At 39.1% G+C, this 18,105-nt stretch overlaps 1 pseudogene; it reads left to right on the forward strand.

The window, feature by feature from the left end:
• LOC128850243 (junction-mediating and -regulatory protein-like) overlaps nucleotides 1-18,105 on the forward strand; it is a 135,454-nt pseudogene that overhangs the window by 106,411 nt on the left and 10,938 nt on the right.

Below are 18,105 nucleotides of genomic sequence, written 5' to 3' on the forward strand. Positions count from 1 at the left end.
CCATTTATTTTGAAGTGATTTGTTTTCAAAAGGTATTCCTGCAAATCAGAATCCCTCAGCTAAACTTTGAAGCTTGTTGTATTGCCATGTAACTAATTTAGGGCAGTGATGCAAACCTTGTGGTTTGAGAACCTACTATATCCTGTGTATTTACAAACTATGGAAATGGTATAGGTAAATCATACAGCATTTTGAATCCAATTCTGTCCTTTGGACCTTTTCATATTTAATGTTTTTATTCACACAAATTCTGTTTCAATGTTTAGTGCATAGGGCTTGCATAGCAAATTTTGTTATGGATAGAAAAGTCACTTAAGAGAGATTTGAAGCTGGGTTGTATTGCGAGTTGCCTCTAGAAAAGGAGAAAACATAGGTATCAGATTCTTTTCACTGTTGTGTGAATCTCCTCCTCTCAGGCCTGTGATGGCAACATTAACTCTCTAAATGACTTCAAATAAATGTGGCAGCTGTGCATCTGTGGAGCATGCAAGTTAGTGCTTTAGAGATATATACTTGTTTGTACTTGGGAAATCAGATATTTCATCTTGGTACTGAAGATACTGTATGGTTTTCTTACCTGGAGATCAAAGGAAATCCCTTGAACAGGAGGGTGAGAAGAAATGTGTATCAAAATCCTTTCTCTGATGTAGTGATAGTAACACCTAAGGGCCCTTGGATATTAAGCTTGCTGTAAAAAAGCCATGTGTCATTATGATTTGTCACTAATGTGTTCTCCAGAAATCTCAAAAGAAACCCCTAATCTGACCGAAAATAAAATTCTCAGTCAGCTAAACAAACAACCCTCTTCTTCCTCCATGACAACAAAATAGTTTGCTATTCTGGCTTCCTTTGCTGTTTTAAATTTGTTAATTTAAATGAAAGTATTCTTTAATAGAAAATCTAAAAGGATTTTTTTTAAATGAAAGACAGATGTCTATGTTAGAAGGAATTACTGCTTTTTAAAAACTCTCAGTTATAACCCATAGGACAGAAAGTGAAAAATACAGTTCCTAAATTGTATTTTGTTCAAGGGATGAAATTACCTCTTCAGACTTTACTCAGGCAGAGGGAATAGAACAATTAATCTTGTGAAGAGTGTGACACTGAATTGGCTACATCTCTTCAAGATTGTTCTGTACCTAATCTGAATGAGAGTGTCAAAAATATAGTGGTCTTTTAATATGCGTTGTTTCCTCTGGAGTCAATTAGCAAAGAATGGTCTGTTGCGTCTTCTGTTATGCTTCCTTTCTAAAGTGTGATTATAGTCAGTAAAGTAATAGCCTTTTAATTGAGCACTTCTGTATGATCTGAAATACATGCGTCTTATTGACTGCTTCTAGAGGCTGTGGCTATTCTTACTCTTTGTATCGGCTCTGCAGAGATGTTTCAGAAAGTTTTGGATTCTGTTCTGATTTGAGGGACATCCTCAGAACTACTGTCCTGGTTTCAACTGGAATAGAGTTAATTTTCTTCCCAGTAGTTGCTCATTTTTAGAGTTAGTATGAGAAGAACGTCAATAACACACTGATGGCTTTAGTTGTAAGAAATCAAGGACTTTTTTCAGTTTCCCATGCTCTGTTAGTGTGCAGGTACACAAGAAGCTGGGAGAAGCATATCCAGGCAGCTGACCCAAACTGGCCAAAGAGATATTCAATACCATATAATGTCATGCTCAATATATAAATGGGAAGTTGTCTGGGGGCCAGGGTTCACCGCATGGGGATCATTGCTCAAGGACCAGGGTGAGGGGTTGGAGCAAGAGAGCAGCTGTGTGATCCTAGTTGCTGGTTAAGGCTTAAACCACAACAACTACTAATGATGTCCCAATTGAAATTTTTTTTTAGATCATAATTTTATTTGAATGCCAGTTTGGATTTGCAAGGTCATAAGACAGAAGAAAAACAATTTATTTTGCAGATTCAGCACATTGGATCTGAAAAGTATCAAATGATAATAGATTGTCTTATTATAAACAACAATAGTGGCTTTTTACTGTCATTAACCAAATACCTGCAGTGTAATTCACAAAATGTGAATTTACTAGGTTAGAATTTTAAAGGGTCTTATCCTATCCATGCAAACTGTCCATACATCCTTGTAAGATGTTTCTTTTATGGTGGATGCATTGCTATCAACAGAGAATGTGATAGTTGGTTCCTGTTTTGGTTAGGGAGTAGGTTGAACAAGTGCAAATACTGTGGATCATATGTAAAGAGGAATAATTCTAATTCTTTTATTGTAAGTGGTGGAGTCATTGGAAGCTTAAGCACTTACCAAACTTATAGGCATTTGAAAAGCTCAAAAGCTGTTTGTAGAAAACTCTTGGAATGTTTGATGGAAGTTACAATGGAGTTGCCAAGGTATTTTTTCAAACAGTAAAACATAATTTAGCTAGTTTTAGAACTGGTAGATTTGACTCAGTTGCAGCTGAGCTATTTGGTTTTCACTTGTGAATTCCTATCTTTAACTCTGAATGAAAGTGTTGTAAACCAAAAATTGCATGTAAATTCTTCCATTTTAAAAGTGTGTAACAAAATATCGTTGTTAGCTGTGAGTTTTGTTTTTATGGATGTCTCAAAGTGGGTTCTAATGAATCACCTGTTTTACAAAGGGATGAAATGTTCTGTATTTATTTTCTTTAACTGAGCACTAAAGTAAAGACTCGAGAAGGTCTGTTTCTATTAGTTTTTATTTTAGGGTTAATACAGTGGATTTTTTTTCCTTTATGGTCCTGCCATATCCTGTGCTGAGCTGAAATTAGCATGACACAATGAGATTTTTGATTTCACCAGAGACCTTGCACACAAATAACATAAAGTGACAACAGCTTTTAAAATGGACAGTGTTCTGAAGAAAACCCTGCCCCTCTCCCCAAGTAATCTAGTAGCAGAAGTAGGAAGAAGTTACAGTCTTTCTGAAAGGTATTTGATGAAGGTGAAATGAGAAGGTTTGGTGGTGCTGCAGAGTAGATGCTTGACAGTCATGTCAACTGCATCTATCCGTTTCAGCCAGCAGTAATGCATAATCCTCTTGGTGTAGTACAAAAATAGCCTACCTGGTATGCCAGTGAAATAAGGGACAAGAGGTCTTTGCTGCTTCTTCATCCCAGTATTCTGACTAGTGTTGCAACTATTAGTGATTACCTCCTTTTCATGCCTGTAATGCTTTGAAGGATTGCCTTGAAGTTACCCTCCCACTGCAGCCTCTGAGCAGCAGTAGTGACTGGGAGGTCAAAAACCTCCACTAAGAACGGATTTTTGATGTTTTGTTGTCTAATTCCCCTTTCATGAAATTAATAGTAGGTTGTAACAGAAGACTCCAATGCCAAAGACTTGAGAGAGTCTCTATATCCTGAACTTTGTAATGAAGACCAGAGGATGCTGCTGCACATTGTGGGCCCCTTGTATTAAGAGACCCAAAGACGCGTGTGGATGTTGTGATCAAGTTAGACTACAGACACAAGTGTACATTTGCAGTTGCATTTGTTCTTTAATGCTCTAAGCTTACCTGAATACCACACTGGGCTTCATTGGTATTGATTTCTGTTCTTCATATAAACTTTAAAGCTCTACAGTGTTTTTCTCTTTAGTGTTTTTCCTCTAACCTATTGATTTTGCTCTTCCTCTGAAAGGACTATAGCATTCTTATACATTAAATCTTACAACTCAGTGGGGGGGTTGTTATTGATCAAAACAAAATGTTAATCAAATACAAACTATCGATTTGACTTTTCCATTGCTGACATTTTTAAAACAGAGAAGAGAGATGAAGTAGTATATTACGACACTTACGAAAGTATGGAGGCCATGCTTGAAAAAGAAGATATGGCAACATCTGTACACTTGCAAAAAGAGGAACTGCAAAAATTACAACAAAAAATCCGTCAGCTGGAAGCAAGGCGTGGACATATTTCAGCCAAGAAAGCTTACCTCAGAAATAAAAAGGTATTATTAAATTGCAAATTTCTAGCATAATTAGCAAATTTAATAAAACTTCAAAGATTTCATTTCAGATACAACTTCCAAGTCTCTCAGAACTTTTGTGGATTTACTACTTACTAAAAGTTGTTTTGCAGAGTACCAAGTACAATAGCATGCATTATTAAATTGATATTTTTAAGATTCAGTTTACCTTTTAGCTCTAAAGGAACCTTTAATCACTTAGAAGTCAACAAATAAACTTGTTTCTATTAACTAATCAGGATGCTTTCACTTGGAAAGTACCTGCTAGAATGCATGCTTTTACAGAGAGTAGTATTTGCAGAAGAGAATCAAGGGTGTTTTCTCACTAATGAGTTCTTTTTTCTCACCTCATACTTTTAAACTTATGTCATATCATTGATTCTCTATATTCAGGAAATATACACAAAATCCAATATATATTCTTAATTTGTAAAACTAGGTGTGCTATTTAGGGTTGCTTTTCTTTATGTGTTACATGGTTGGGATGCTGTGCAAAAAATTGTTTTAATATAGCAAATGTTGTGAAATTGTGTATCAAGTGTAGGTAAATATGTTCATTCATTTTTTTCCAGAATGCCTTGTTTACAGTTCCCTAACAGTTTGTGGTTACTTCAATATGCATTATTAATGAGCGAGATAGATTAACGAGTACAGTAGATCAAAGTTTTGAGAGAGCAGTGTAATGCTTGTTAAAAAGTAGATTTTTCACCCCCTGCTATATACAAGTCTCAGTTGACAACTCAGTCAAAATTAGGATCGGGGTGGTTGTATGTTCCCAGTCATGTCACTTGATAAGGGAGATGTAGAGGGGGAGGAGAACCTCCCTCACCCTGCTGGCCACGCTCTTCTTAATGCACCCCAGGATACCCTTGGCCTTCTCCTGTATGAATGAGTATTTATCACAACTCCCTGTTCTTTCATCTCCTGCATAATGGGTTTGATATTGTCCTTAGCTCCCAAAGGAAGGGGGTACTGCTTGACATTACTGATCTTGCTAGACGGTAGTGGTGGAGCTTCTTGCAACAATCTGATGTGCAGTTGGGGTATCCTGAAAGACCAGAGTAGTCCTTCTGTAGCCTCCCACTGTTTTCCCTTAAGGACATCTATCCCTAAAGGGTTAAAAGGAATATTACCAATCGCCATTACAATAGTAATCGAGCTCTCTTCCCCCAGCAGGGTTAATTTTACTGGAGTGACATTCATGATCTCTGTTGATCCCAAAGCATTTAGCACGGATAGATTTCACCTTAAAGGAGAAACTCCATACCTCTTAGCATCCTCTTCAGTCAGGGCAGAAATCTGTGCACCTGCATCAGTTAAAAAGGTCACTGGTGCATGTTTAGGTCCCACAATAGCTGTGATTAATACATCTCCTTTTTCTGTTTTAGTGAGCTGCCCAATATAAATCCATTCTCCATTTCCCCACCTACCACTAGGAAATGGAGATTCTAGTTTCCTTGTTCTGGGGAAAAACTTTGCTTTGATGTCTTGTCTGCACTGTCAACGAAAGGGGGGGCTGAAGCTGTGACGGGTGCACTTTCTTTCACAGAAGAAAAGGAATATGGTTTTAGCACACACCACTGGGTTACCAGTTTGCTCAATTTATCTAAAGGTAAATCATCCATTAAATCCTTAGGAATTCCCTTTTTAACCCCTAAACGCCACCAATCAAGTCGGACCGAAACGGATTTAGATTGTGACTGTTCTTCAGCAACATCTGCACTTTTTCTGGGATGGGGGAGTGCATTTTTAACTCCTACGTGTCGGATGCCCCTTGATCTTTCTTCCAAAGGCTTCACAGGACAATATTTCCTACTATAATCAATTAATTCTTGTGCTACCTCCACCCACGTCCAGACTTTAGGTCTAGGGTAAGGTCTGTTACCTAGCGGGGCTGGTGTTGAAAAGTTGGAAGAATTTGCATGTCTATCATAGAATCACAGAATCATAGAATCACCAGGTTGGAAAGGACCCACTGGATCATCGTGTCCAACCATTCCTAACACTCCCTTAAACCATGTCCCTAAGCACTTCATCAACCCATTCCTTAAACACCTCCAGGGAAAGTGACTCGACCACCTCCCTGGGCAGCCTCTGCCAGTGCCCAATGACTCTTTCTGTGAAGAATTTTTTTCTGATATCCAGCCTGAACTTCCCCTGGTGGAGCTTCAGGCCATTCCCCCTTGTCCTGTCTTCAGTCACTTGGGAGAAGAGGCCAGCTCCCTCCTCTCTACAACCTCCTTTCAGGTAGTTGTAGAGAGTGGCCTGCATTTCTGCTATTATCATCTCTGCTCATAAAACCCTCCAACCTCTCCACAGGACCCATTGACGCTATGGTTCTCTGGAGACTTATCCCCATGGCTTTAAGTGACTCGGGGAGTCCCCTTATCAAGGGAGTCATAATTTCAGGGTTAACGGGCAACGTCATTGGTGATTCACATCCGGGAATTAATTTTCTCTCATGTATCATTTGTAGCCAAGCAGTTTTGTGTACGCTTTCCAGTAATTGGTCAGCTGTGCCTGTTATTGCTGAGAGGTCTCCCCTGTCCAGAGGGTTTAACCCTCCAGCCCAGTAAGCACTCTAAGTTAAGGACCATGGGGCCCAGCAATTGCCTGTTGTTAGAAAACTCTGTGGCCCCAATAACTCTCAGGCTCCTTTTCACTCAATTGAATTTGGTCACCCCCAGTTAAAGACACATGCCACACATATTCTGATTCAGATTCTTTGATAAGACACTCATATTCCTTTTTCAACTTTGCCAGTTCGGTGGCAGAATAGGGAGCTTCCTTGGTGGTTATATAGGGGTCTGTATCTTCATCATTAAGATAAGAATATTCAGTTTTGATTAAGGGTCTTAAATGAGGGGGATTTTTATCAAGTTTTCTCATCTCTTCCAATTCCTTTTGTGGATATATCAGGTTAATTTGATGGACAACCCTTTCCTCAGATCCTGATGATACTATATCCTGTGAACTAGTGTTCTGTGAATTAGTGGTACTGATAATACGATTTACTTCAAGAGCAACCCTTAATGAATGGATTTCTTCTTCTTTGTGCTCTAATTCCTTTCCCAGATTGGAAATTGTTGTTTGATGACAGTGCACCAGGCTTTCTAAGTATTCTACGATTTTTTCTTCATAACTACGCTGCCTAAGACGGTCGTTAATGGCTGCGACCAAGCTGGCACCCAAAACAGAGCAGACTATTGCCCTGTTTTTTTCCTGGTAGTAAAAACTTAACCTTAGCCTTATTCTGCAGTAAAGAAACTCGGTCCATTATACTCTGAAAATTTTTCCAATTCTCTTGACTGAAATCTTCCCCAATAGGAGAAGGTCGAGCACGATATTTAGTAAAAAATGCAAAAAATGAATCTCTATCATTAACCAACTGAGAATCTCTATTCTCCTGTTTTTCAGTCATCGTTTTCCCCATCCAGACTCAGAAACAAAACAATCTGAAAAACAATCTGAGAAACAACAGCAAAAACCAACTCAAATCCATTTGAGAAGTTAAGCACCTGCTGACTCTTTCTCAAGTGCCACTAAAATAAAAATTCAATTCCTCCTTTTTTTTTTTTTGCACTCCGAGTTCCGATAGCCAGAATCCCAATAGAGTCCTCAAAAAAATGAGTTTGGAGGGCTTTTACCCCTCTGCCTCTATCAGGATCCTGTCCTTGATGCCAATTTATGTCATGGTCCACTCATAAGTGGACACGTGATGGTTCATTTCAGCTATGATCTCAGAGTGCAAAAAAAGCCATAATTCAACAAGTCAAGGGAGTTAAATTTCAATCCAAACAGGAACTTTATTAATTATGCCCGTAAAGCGACTTGCAATAGAAAGAGAGAGAGAATAAAGAAAAAGATGGGGAGAAAAGGGAAGAAAGAAGGGGTTTATAGCTATCACCACAGGTCTGCAGACATCCAGCATCTCTGGGGGTCCCGGTCCAGAAGGTGTTCCACTGCTTCTGTCTTCGATTGATATGATCTCACGGTGGGGAAGATCTTCAAAATTCAGCTGCTCCAGAGCTGACTTTTATGTTAGTCCATGCACCTGGTTCCTCCTTGCGACCCACCTTTGCTCCACCTCAGTCCTGTGGAGATATGCCAGACTCTACCTAGCAGGCCACACATGCAAAGAGAGTAGTGTCTGAGGCGTGATTGGCTTTGGAGGCAGGTCTCTTCCCCTTGCGCATGCGCTCCTCCTGGCAGCGGTGGTCGACTTGGGGTCCCTGATGAAGGCTAGTAGTCATCATCACCTTGAACTTTGGATGAACTGGTCTTTGCACATGCTCTGTTGGGGCATGTGTCTGTGGTAAGTCCCATCATAAATTTCCTGTCATGCTTCATGGATCTTTCACAATAGTAGCTAGGTATGGGTAGCAGGGAGACTTGGAGACAGGTACAAAGAAATCGTTCTGTACTAACTTTGGCAGGTACAAAGCATTCTTTGCGTACCAGCTTTGGCCATTTTCATAAGGCCTGCATCTGTGATTTATACAGTCAGGTTCTGAGGCTTAGCACCTGATGAGAAATGTTGAGACAGAAATCGATCCTTTGACCGACCCTTACAGACCTGCACAGTTGAAGAAGGAGGGTCATTTAATATCTGCACAGTGATTCAGAGGCCGACAAGTCTCTCAGGGTAAAATCACAGCCAAAATAACAAACCAGAAACTTGGGTGCACTCCATGTGGCAACTTCCCAAAATTGCGAAACTAGATTTCAATCTGGTCACATTATAATCTGATACCTTGAACACAGCCAAAGTCAGAAAAAGACAACTCGGATTTGATCTGAAAAACACCACAATGACAGGAAAGAAAAGAAAAAACATAATAAAATAAGTAAGGAGGGGGGAAGAAGGAGGAAAAATAAAAAGGGTCATCACTCCAATAGGGCACAGCAGTTCCTATGAAACACGTGGTCCATCCAGCAGCAGCTCCAGCAGCAGCTCCAGCAGCAATTCTTCAAGGCCATCTAGGGTGGTCCGATTTGGAATGGTAGGCACGCACCATTTGCGTTTATAAGGCCAGTCGTGGGGCGGTGGGGGGGATGGGGGGTTAAGGGAGGGGAGCAGTGCCTGCTGTTGCACCTCCTCCCCTCTCTGTAGCAGCCCACCCAGGACAGTGAGCTCATCCACAGGTGAAGGCGGGAACTGGGGAGCTGTGCTTGCTCTTTACACCTCCTCCTCCCATTTAATCTGGTGCCACAGAGAAGGGCGCAGCCAGCCAGCCCTCAGACAATGTTTGAGACACAACACAAATAAACAAGTTGTTTTTACACATGGTCAGCTTGTTGTCCACCAGGACTCCCAGGTCCTTCTCCACAGAGCTGCTTTCCAGCAGGTCAGCCCCCAACCTGTACTGGTGCAGGGGGTTATTCCTCCTTAGGTGCAGAACCCTGCACTTGCCTTTCTTGAAGTTCATTAGGTTCCTCTCTGTCCAACTTTCACCAAGGGCAAGTCTTGCCTGACAAACCTAATGGCCTTCTGTGATGGAGTAACTACATGAACAGACAAGGGAAGAGCTATGAATGTCATCAATCTGGACTTCTGTAAAGCCTTTGACATGGTTCCTCAGGGGTCCATATTGGGACCGATACTGTTTAATATCTTCATCAGTGACATAGACAGTTGGATTGAGTGCATCCTCAGCAAGTTGGCAGATGACACTAAACTGAGTGGTGCAGTTGATATACCTGAGGGACAGGATGCTATTCAGAAGGATCTGGATAAGCTTGAGAAGTGGGCTTGTGTGAATCTCATGAGGTTCACCAAGGCCAAGTGCAAGGTCCTACACCTAGGGCAGGGCAGCCCCTGGTATGAGTGCAGGCTAGGGGATGACGTGATTAAGAGTAGCCCTGCGGAGAAAATCCTGGGGGCCCTGGTGGATTAAAACCTTGACATGAGCCGGCAATGCGTGCTTGCAGCCCAGAAGGCCAACTGTATCCTGGGCTGCATCAAAAGAAGCGTGGCCAGGAGGGCAAGGGATGGGCATTTGTTAAGCAGTCTTTTTGTGATGTTCATTTGTGTTGATGACTTAGTTATTAAAAAAAAATATTTGAATAGGGTTCTCTTTATTTTTTTTCTTATTTCTTGAAAGCTAGTTTGGATTTTTCATGAACAATCTCTCTCTATTGTTATCCTAGTCTACCCCCTGCTGGCTGCACAGTAGTATTAATTAGGTTATCTCATGAAACAGACAACTGTTTTACTAGGGTGCTAAATTAGAGAGCAAAGAGTAAAGGTAAAAAAAAATATATATATATATATAAGACATCTAGAAAAATATCTTTGAAAAAATAGAGTTATGAAGAAATCAAATTATTTTGCATCCAGGAAAAGTATTCCTTATTATGAGCAGACTGAGAGAAACAACTGGTTGATTAAACTGTTTGGAGTATGTTCATGACACATACTTTGACCTAGGAAGCTTCCTCACTTGCGGTGTTAATTTAATAAGGACACCTTTACTACTTCTCAAACCCACAGTTTAAAGCATAGCCTGTGCGAAACCAGGCGTTATTTAGTTGCAGTGACAGCTGACATAGGGTTACTTGATATGCAGCATTATTATTGTTGTTATTATTATTATTATTTTTATGTAAGTGCATAACTACATAGAACACTTAAAATATGCTCTCTGCACATGCTGAGCTTACTAAATGAGAAGCTAACATTTTACTTGAGATGCTTTTCAATTTGAAAGCAAGGCTCACTGGAACTAGTTAAAAATAATAGTAATACAGATCTCTCTTATATTGCATGTTACTATTCTTAAACATGTTAGTGTATCCAGTGATGAGGGTTGAAATGGTTGCTCAGCTCCCCTTTTCTGTCTGTTCAGTAGAAGTACTTAATTTGATACTATTTGATACTATAGAAATCAGTCAGGTGATTAAAAGAGAAATGAACGTTACTTCTTGATGTTCACTGAATTCTATACAGTTTGTCAACATCTTTCTTGAAGTGAGGCTCTAACTAGATATAGTGCTCCTACTTTCCCAGTGCTGAGAAGAAAGGATGTGGTCATACACTCAGTTATGATATTTTCTTTTCTGCCAGAGTATGAGAATATCAGGTTTTGTTCAGCTTGTCATCGGCCATAATTATCCATATAATTTTCTTTAGCATTGTCACCTAGCTATTTTTCTTTATCCTTTCTTTGCAGTCATTTAGATTTGTCTACGAGTAGAACCCTGTGTTTGTCCCTATGAAATTGCAGCCTTTCTTTTTCTCATTTCTCTACTAGTATGAAGAAGCATTTTATCAGAAATAGTGTGGCCAGCAGGGAAGTGATTGTCCCCCTGTACTTGGTGCTGGTGAGGCTGCCCCTCAAATCCTGTGTTCAGTTTTAGGTCCTCACTACAAGAAAAGACATTGAGGGGCTGGAGTGTGTCCAGAGAAGGACAATGAAGCTGGGGAAGGGGCTGGAGCACAAGTGTTATGAGGAGTGGCTGAGGGAGCTAGGGTTGTTTAGTCTGGAGAAGAGGAGGCTGAGGGGAGACCTCCTCACTCTCTACAACTACCTGAAAGGAGATTGTAGTGAGGTGGGTGTCGGTCTCTTCTCCCAAGTAACAAGTGACAGGAGGAGAGGAAACGGCCTCAAGTTGCTCCAAGGGATGGTTTGGATATTAGGAAAAATTCCTTTATGGAAAGGGTTGTCAAGCAGTGGCAGAGGCTGCCCAGGGAGGTGGTAGAGTCACTGTCCCTGGAGGGATTTAAAAGGAGGGTAGATGTGGCATTTAGGACATGGTTTAGTGTTGGAGTCAGCAGTGTGAGGTTTACACTTGGACTCCACAATCTTAAAGGTCTTTTCCAACCTAAATAATTTTGAAATTCAGCACCAAATCTTTTGGTCTGGTTTAACCTCTTTCTTTACATGCTTAAAATATCTTTCATTACTGCTTTTAAATCAGAAAGATTTAAATATTGATGCTAAAGAGAAAATGTTTCAGAAACGTGTGCCTCCCCAAATATTTGAGAGTATATTCTGTAATTTGCATATTAAAGTATCTTACATATTGTTTTTATTTCTTTAGTCTTACCAACCTGTATAAAAACAAACAAACAAACAAACAAACAAACAAACAAACAAACAACCCAAACCTAGCATGCAGTCTTTCTTGTTGCCTTAAATATTCTTTTAATTGGAGGTAACACATAGAGAATAAACTATAAAGCTAAATCAGTACTAATATTACAAAAAGTATTTCACATTCTCTAATCATACAATCACAGAATCATAGAATCACTAGGTTGGAAAGGACCCACTGGATCATCAAGTCAAACCATTCCTAACAATGCCTAAACCATGCCCCTCAGCACCTCATCCACCCATCCCTTAAACACCTCCAGGGGAGGTGACTCAACCACCTCCCTGGGCAGCCTGTTAATAATGTTCCAAAGTTATTACTGTGTCTTTGAAATGTAGAAATTAAGTATTTTGTACTTTTACTTTGTACAAATTAAATGGATTAACTTTTCCAGCTGTATTAAACTCTTTTCATTGGTGGGAAAAGCCCCACAAACAAACATAAAACCCAGCAGAGTTGATAGATGTAGATGTAGATGTAGATGTAGATGTAGATGTAGATGTAGATGTAGATGTACACATACACCCCACTCTGATGAAGCTGGGACAATATCTCTACAGAAATTTATTGGAGCATTACCTGTATACAGTAGCAAAATTGATGTTCTTACAGTTTAGAAAAATTCAAGACAGCATGGTATTTCTTTCCTATACAGGAACCCTGATCACAGTATGTCCATAGCTTTTAGGAGAACATAGCTTTTTCTGCAGTTCCCAGTGTCCAAAAGTGTAGGCTTTTTTTATCCCTCCCCTCCTCGGTCTTTGTGTCTTTCTTCCACTACTGTAGTATCTTGCATGATGGCTGATATTGCATCAGCTGCCCCAAGCAGTGCTTGTGACAGCAAAGCTCCTGGTCCAGCTCCGCCCAGTAAGTCAAGCTGACTGATGCCTGGAAAGCCCATCACTTTGGTGTTCTTCTAGCTGTAGTCACACTCCAAACTATTTCCTAACACTGCTCCCTCTTACACAGCCATGAGTCCTATTTCTAACTGCACATCCAAACTTGTTCTAGTTCTGTCTAGTGCTTGTACTGGGCCTGATTTCATTGCCCATACTGTATGATTTCCTGGCCCTCACTACTGAGCTTGTCTGTCTCTTCACTAATATAACTTCCTGCATATGCCTTTTCTTTGCAAATGATACTTAATTCAGTTCTTTTTATATAATCTACATTAACTTTGAGTGTCATGTTTCTTCCTGTCATTTATTGCAACATGTCCCGTTTTCTTTTTATCCTGTTCTTATTAGCAGGCAATGTAATAAATGCTTGTTTTTAAACCAGGCATTACAGACGTGAACTCGGAATAATAAGTGAACCTACTTGTGCATGCATAAAATTGTAACAACTTTATCAATGTTTGTGCTTGCAAATCATACATGCAAAAGATGAGCAGACACTTGTAAATGGGAAGCTGCCTAGTTGCCTAAACACAAATATTGAGTATATTTGAGAGTTACTCTCTGTGTATACAACTACATGGAGTTGCACAACGGTTTTATGAAGTATTTAACAAATTGGTATTTCTTGCCACTTTTGTACTGGTATTGTAGAATAAACTTTTCAAGCAACTGTTACTTATATATATATTCTATTGACAGTTAAAAGTAATAGGTTTGGATTTGTCTTGATTTTGTTTCCATTTTATGGTTTTATTGTAAGTTAAATTTACTTGTCTGAGATGGGCTTTGTAATTTTTATTTTTCTAATTCTTAGTGCTATTTGCTAAATGTGACATACACTGTAAATTGATATTTGAAATGTATATTTTGTAGATAACCTTTTATATCTCTACAGGAGATTTGTATTGCAAAGCTTAATGAAAAGATCCAGCAACATCACCAGAGTGAGGAAGAATACAAAATGCACCATACTGTTCAGCTAGTAAGTTTGAGTTTTCTGCTGTTCAGTTCGGCCTTTAGTTAATAGCTTGCATTCCTCATTATACATTAATTAGTTGAGCATTTGGAGCGATAGCTGTTTTAAAAAGATGGTGTGTATTCTTGACCTTTGAACCATGAATTTCTGTATCATATTATGCTGGTAAGGGAGAATATATAGCTATGTTAGGATCACATTAAACCCAAGCAAATAGAACAGTTCATGAATACCAGATTCACAGTCTAAGTGATTACTGCTAGGTTTAGACTGCATGCAATTTGTTAACATGTGCACATAGATGATTCGAGACATCTCTGAGTACAGTGTCAGATATGCTGTGATGAGTAAAGAAACCATACACATTTATTCTTGAATCTTAATAAGCTTGTTTGTTATTTTTCTTTTCTCTACAAAAGAAATCACCTAAATTGTGTTATATAAAGTATGTAGTTCCACCTGCATGCTCCACGATTCTCTGCACAGTCTCATTGCAGAGAATAGGCTAGCTAGTCTGACTATTGTGTTAGACCTTATCTAGTGATAGAATTTATCTTAAAGGATATTCAAATACTGGGCTAGGTCTTGGGAGCTGATATAGTAACAATATTTAATAGAGATCAGACAAAGATGCATTGAAATCCAAGTCTTTTTAATTCAGTCTTCAATTAGATTAGCAAAAATGATTCTATTTCATCCATTTTTAACATTGATACATTTGTCCAGGAAGTCAGCTGCATAATTTATTTTATGAAAAGGTTACTTCTGAAAGACCACATGTATCAGTGTACTCTTTCAGGAAGTTAGGAAAATAACTTTTTTTTTTTCAGTTCTTACAATAAGGCAAAGGAATTTCCTATGTCGATTGCAGTCCATTTATGACTCTTAAAATAAGATGATGAAGCTGAAGGACTTTGTTGTCTCAAACAGTACAGGGTTTTTTCATTATTTACTTCATGGAGTTGCACTTTATAATGAAACCTATGCTATTTTTTTTTTCTTTTTTTCTTTCTGTTAATAATTTGACTGAAAAGTTCTAGTATTATTGTAAAATAGGTTTTCATGAAGAATTTTGAAAAGATAATCTCAAATACGTCCAAACCTGAAACCGAATAAGAATTTCAATTTTGATATTCTTATTTAAAAACACCCTCCCAACAACTCCAAAACTAAAACAGCCCACTTCCCCCCCCCCCCCCCCCAAACCTGAACCAAACCGAAAAAACACTCAAATTTGGGACTGCTTCAGGAAAAGTTTGACCTGATTGCATATGAAATGTGCAGATTTGGTTGTAGGAGAACTATCCTTTCTTCTTGCTATAACCTTTTCTTTATGCTTATTTTAACTTCTTTGCACCATTGCTCAGTTATTTTCTTTTCACTACATGCTTCTAGTCCTCCTTTTTTCCCATTTCTAGACATGTCCTTCTCTTCCTCTCCCTAACACATTTATACTTATCTTCCTTGAAATCACAGGAGTTGGCCCTTTATAAAGGACATAATTTTTTTAATGATGATGATTGTCATCTTTTAAAAGTAATAATTAATGCTGTGAGTCTTTTAAGAAATAAACCTGCTGTTTCTGCTCAGGATGTTTTCTTTATGGTCACCTGTTCTATCACTTTCCTGATAAATTCTGAACTTATGCATACAGTGACTTTTGCCATCTGATAACTAGTGTCCACTTTCAATAAACTTAACTGAGGCGTAGTGTTTTGTTCCAAAGATGTAGTAACTTTGCTGAAGTTTTGTGAAAATGAATGACTGTTTAAAGGAGGTGGATCCAAATGTATGTTTTCACTGAAGTATGATCCTCAAACAATAAAAAATATAAGTGTTTTAGGTGCAAGGAAGAGCTTCAAACCTTTATTTAAAGATTACAGAAAATTGAGCTGGATTAAATAATGACAGCTTAACTTCATTAAATACAAAACTTTAGTTTACTAGTATAAATTATAATGAAAATATTTACTTAATTTGCTCAATATTGGCTTCAAAGCTTTGTGGCACTGAATTCTATGGTTTCTTGCACTGAAAATATTTTAATGACTCATTTTAAATGCGCAATATTGCAATTTGAACTGTCATTTTCTTTTTAGAATGAAAGAAAATGGACACTGGCTTGCTGTTTGGCTAATTTATGCAATTTTAAATTTATGGAGGTTTTTTTCAATGTAATATTCTGTTATGTCTCTAGTTATTTATTATCTTTCAAGGTAAAAGTTCCAGTCTTCAATTTCTCCAGTTCCAGACTGTAATCTTTCTTTATCGAGCTTTGCATTTCTTCAAGGTTCCAAAACATGAAATGTGTAATATTATTTTAAGGGGAAGACAAAGGCAAAGTTTTGAAGGTCAGAAGCATGTTTATCTGAGAAGCAGATTGTTAGGTAATTCCTAGCAATTAGTAGAGGAGTCACTTTAATTCAATTTTTTTATGATGCTAATCATAGCATTGCATGTAATATTTACATGTTTTCCATATATTTTTTTAAAAGCAAGATCAACTACAAGATGAAGAGGATAGAAAGAGCTTCTGGATTGCTCAGGAATGACAGAAAACACTGGACAGACTTTGCATGTTTAAACAGGTAGCAGAAGAAGAGTTGTTCTTTTCCACCAGTTTCTTTTGCAAGAGAAATTTTCACTCATCCCATGACTATCTTCAAATATATATATACACATACATATAGATTATTAATACATGATTTATCTAAACAAAAGTTCATTAAGTTCATGATTGTGGTTGTCCATCCATTATAGCAGTCTCTCAGGGCAAGAGGAATGGTGCAAGGATTCATTGTGGTTCGTGCCCACAGGCTGCAGGTTAGAGATCTCAACCTCGAAGGTCACTGGGTGCCACATGGTGAAGCTAGCTCGTTATCCTGAAAAACACTTAGAAACACTAATACAGTTTAAGATTGAGTATTCTCACCCACAGTCAGATTTTCTTGAGGTACACATTGAACTTCACCATCCATCAGCATTACCTACCAAGTATGTCCAGGCCCTTAAGTGAAAACAACCCCACAGATGAGTTTGACCATTGTCCCCCATGCCACAAAGGCTTTAACCATTCAGCTTGTTTTACTGCAGCACACGTTTCACAATTGTGGATAACCTGTGCAATAGCGTCCGTGGTTAAATCCACCCCTTGGTTACAGGCCCATTTTTATGTTGCACCCCTTCCTTGATGACCTAAAGTGTCATGAGCCCACCAGGCTAGAAATAAACCACCTTTATGTTGCCAGTCCAAATCTGTTTGGAACACTTTAGAAGCCTTTACCACTTGCTGGTTGTTTTGATGTTTCTCAGTGGCTCGGCTCTTGGGTATATGAGCATCCACATGATGTACCTTTATTACTAATTTCTCTAGTCGGGCCACAATATCTCGCCACAGTGTGGCAGCCCAAATGGGTTTACCTCTGCACTGTCAGTTGTTCCGTTTCCATTGCTTTAACTACCCCCACAGAGCGTTTGCTACCATCCATGAGTCAGTATAGAGATAAAGTACTGGCCACTTTTCTCACTCAGCAATGTCTAAAGCCACCTGGATGGTTTCCATCTCTGCAAATTGGCTCGATTCACCTTTTCCTTCAGTCGTTTCTGCGACTCATCGTGTAGGACTCCATACAGCAGCTTTCCATCTTTGGTGAATTCCTACAAGACAGCAGGATCCATCAGTGAACAGGGCATACTGTTTCTCATTTTCTGGTAGCTGATTATATGGTGGGGCTTCTTCAGCACGTGTCACCACCTCCTCTAGTGGTATTCTGAAGTCCTTGCTTTCCAGCCAGTCCACAATCACTCCTAAGATTCCTGGATGATTAGGGCTTCCTGTGTGATTAATGTGATCCACTTACTCCAGGTAGCATCAGTGGCATGACGAGTAGAACAGGCTTTACCCTTGAACATCCAGCTCAGTGCTAGTAATCGGGGCGCTAGGAGGAGCTGTGCTTCAGTCCTAATCACTTCTGAAGCAGCTCTAACTCCTTCATATGCTGCCAAAATCTCTTTTTCAGTGGGAGTATAGTTGGCCTCGGAGCCTTTGTATCCTCGACTCCAGAATCCTAGGGGTCGACCTCGTGTCTGCCCCGGTGCTTTCAATCAGAGGCTCTAAGTAGGATCATTGTCTCCGTCTGTGGTGTAGAGCATGTTTTTGATGTCTTGTCCT

This window comes from Cuculus canorus, chromosome W (assembly GCF_017976375.1).
Source record: "Cuculus canorus isolate bCucCan1 chromosome W, bCucCan1.pri, whole genome shotgun sequence".
NCBI classification, from domain to species: Eukaryota; Metazoa; Chordata; class Aves; order Cuculiformes; family Cuculidae; genus Cuculus; species Cuculus canorus.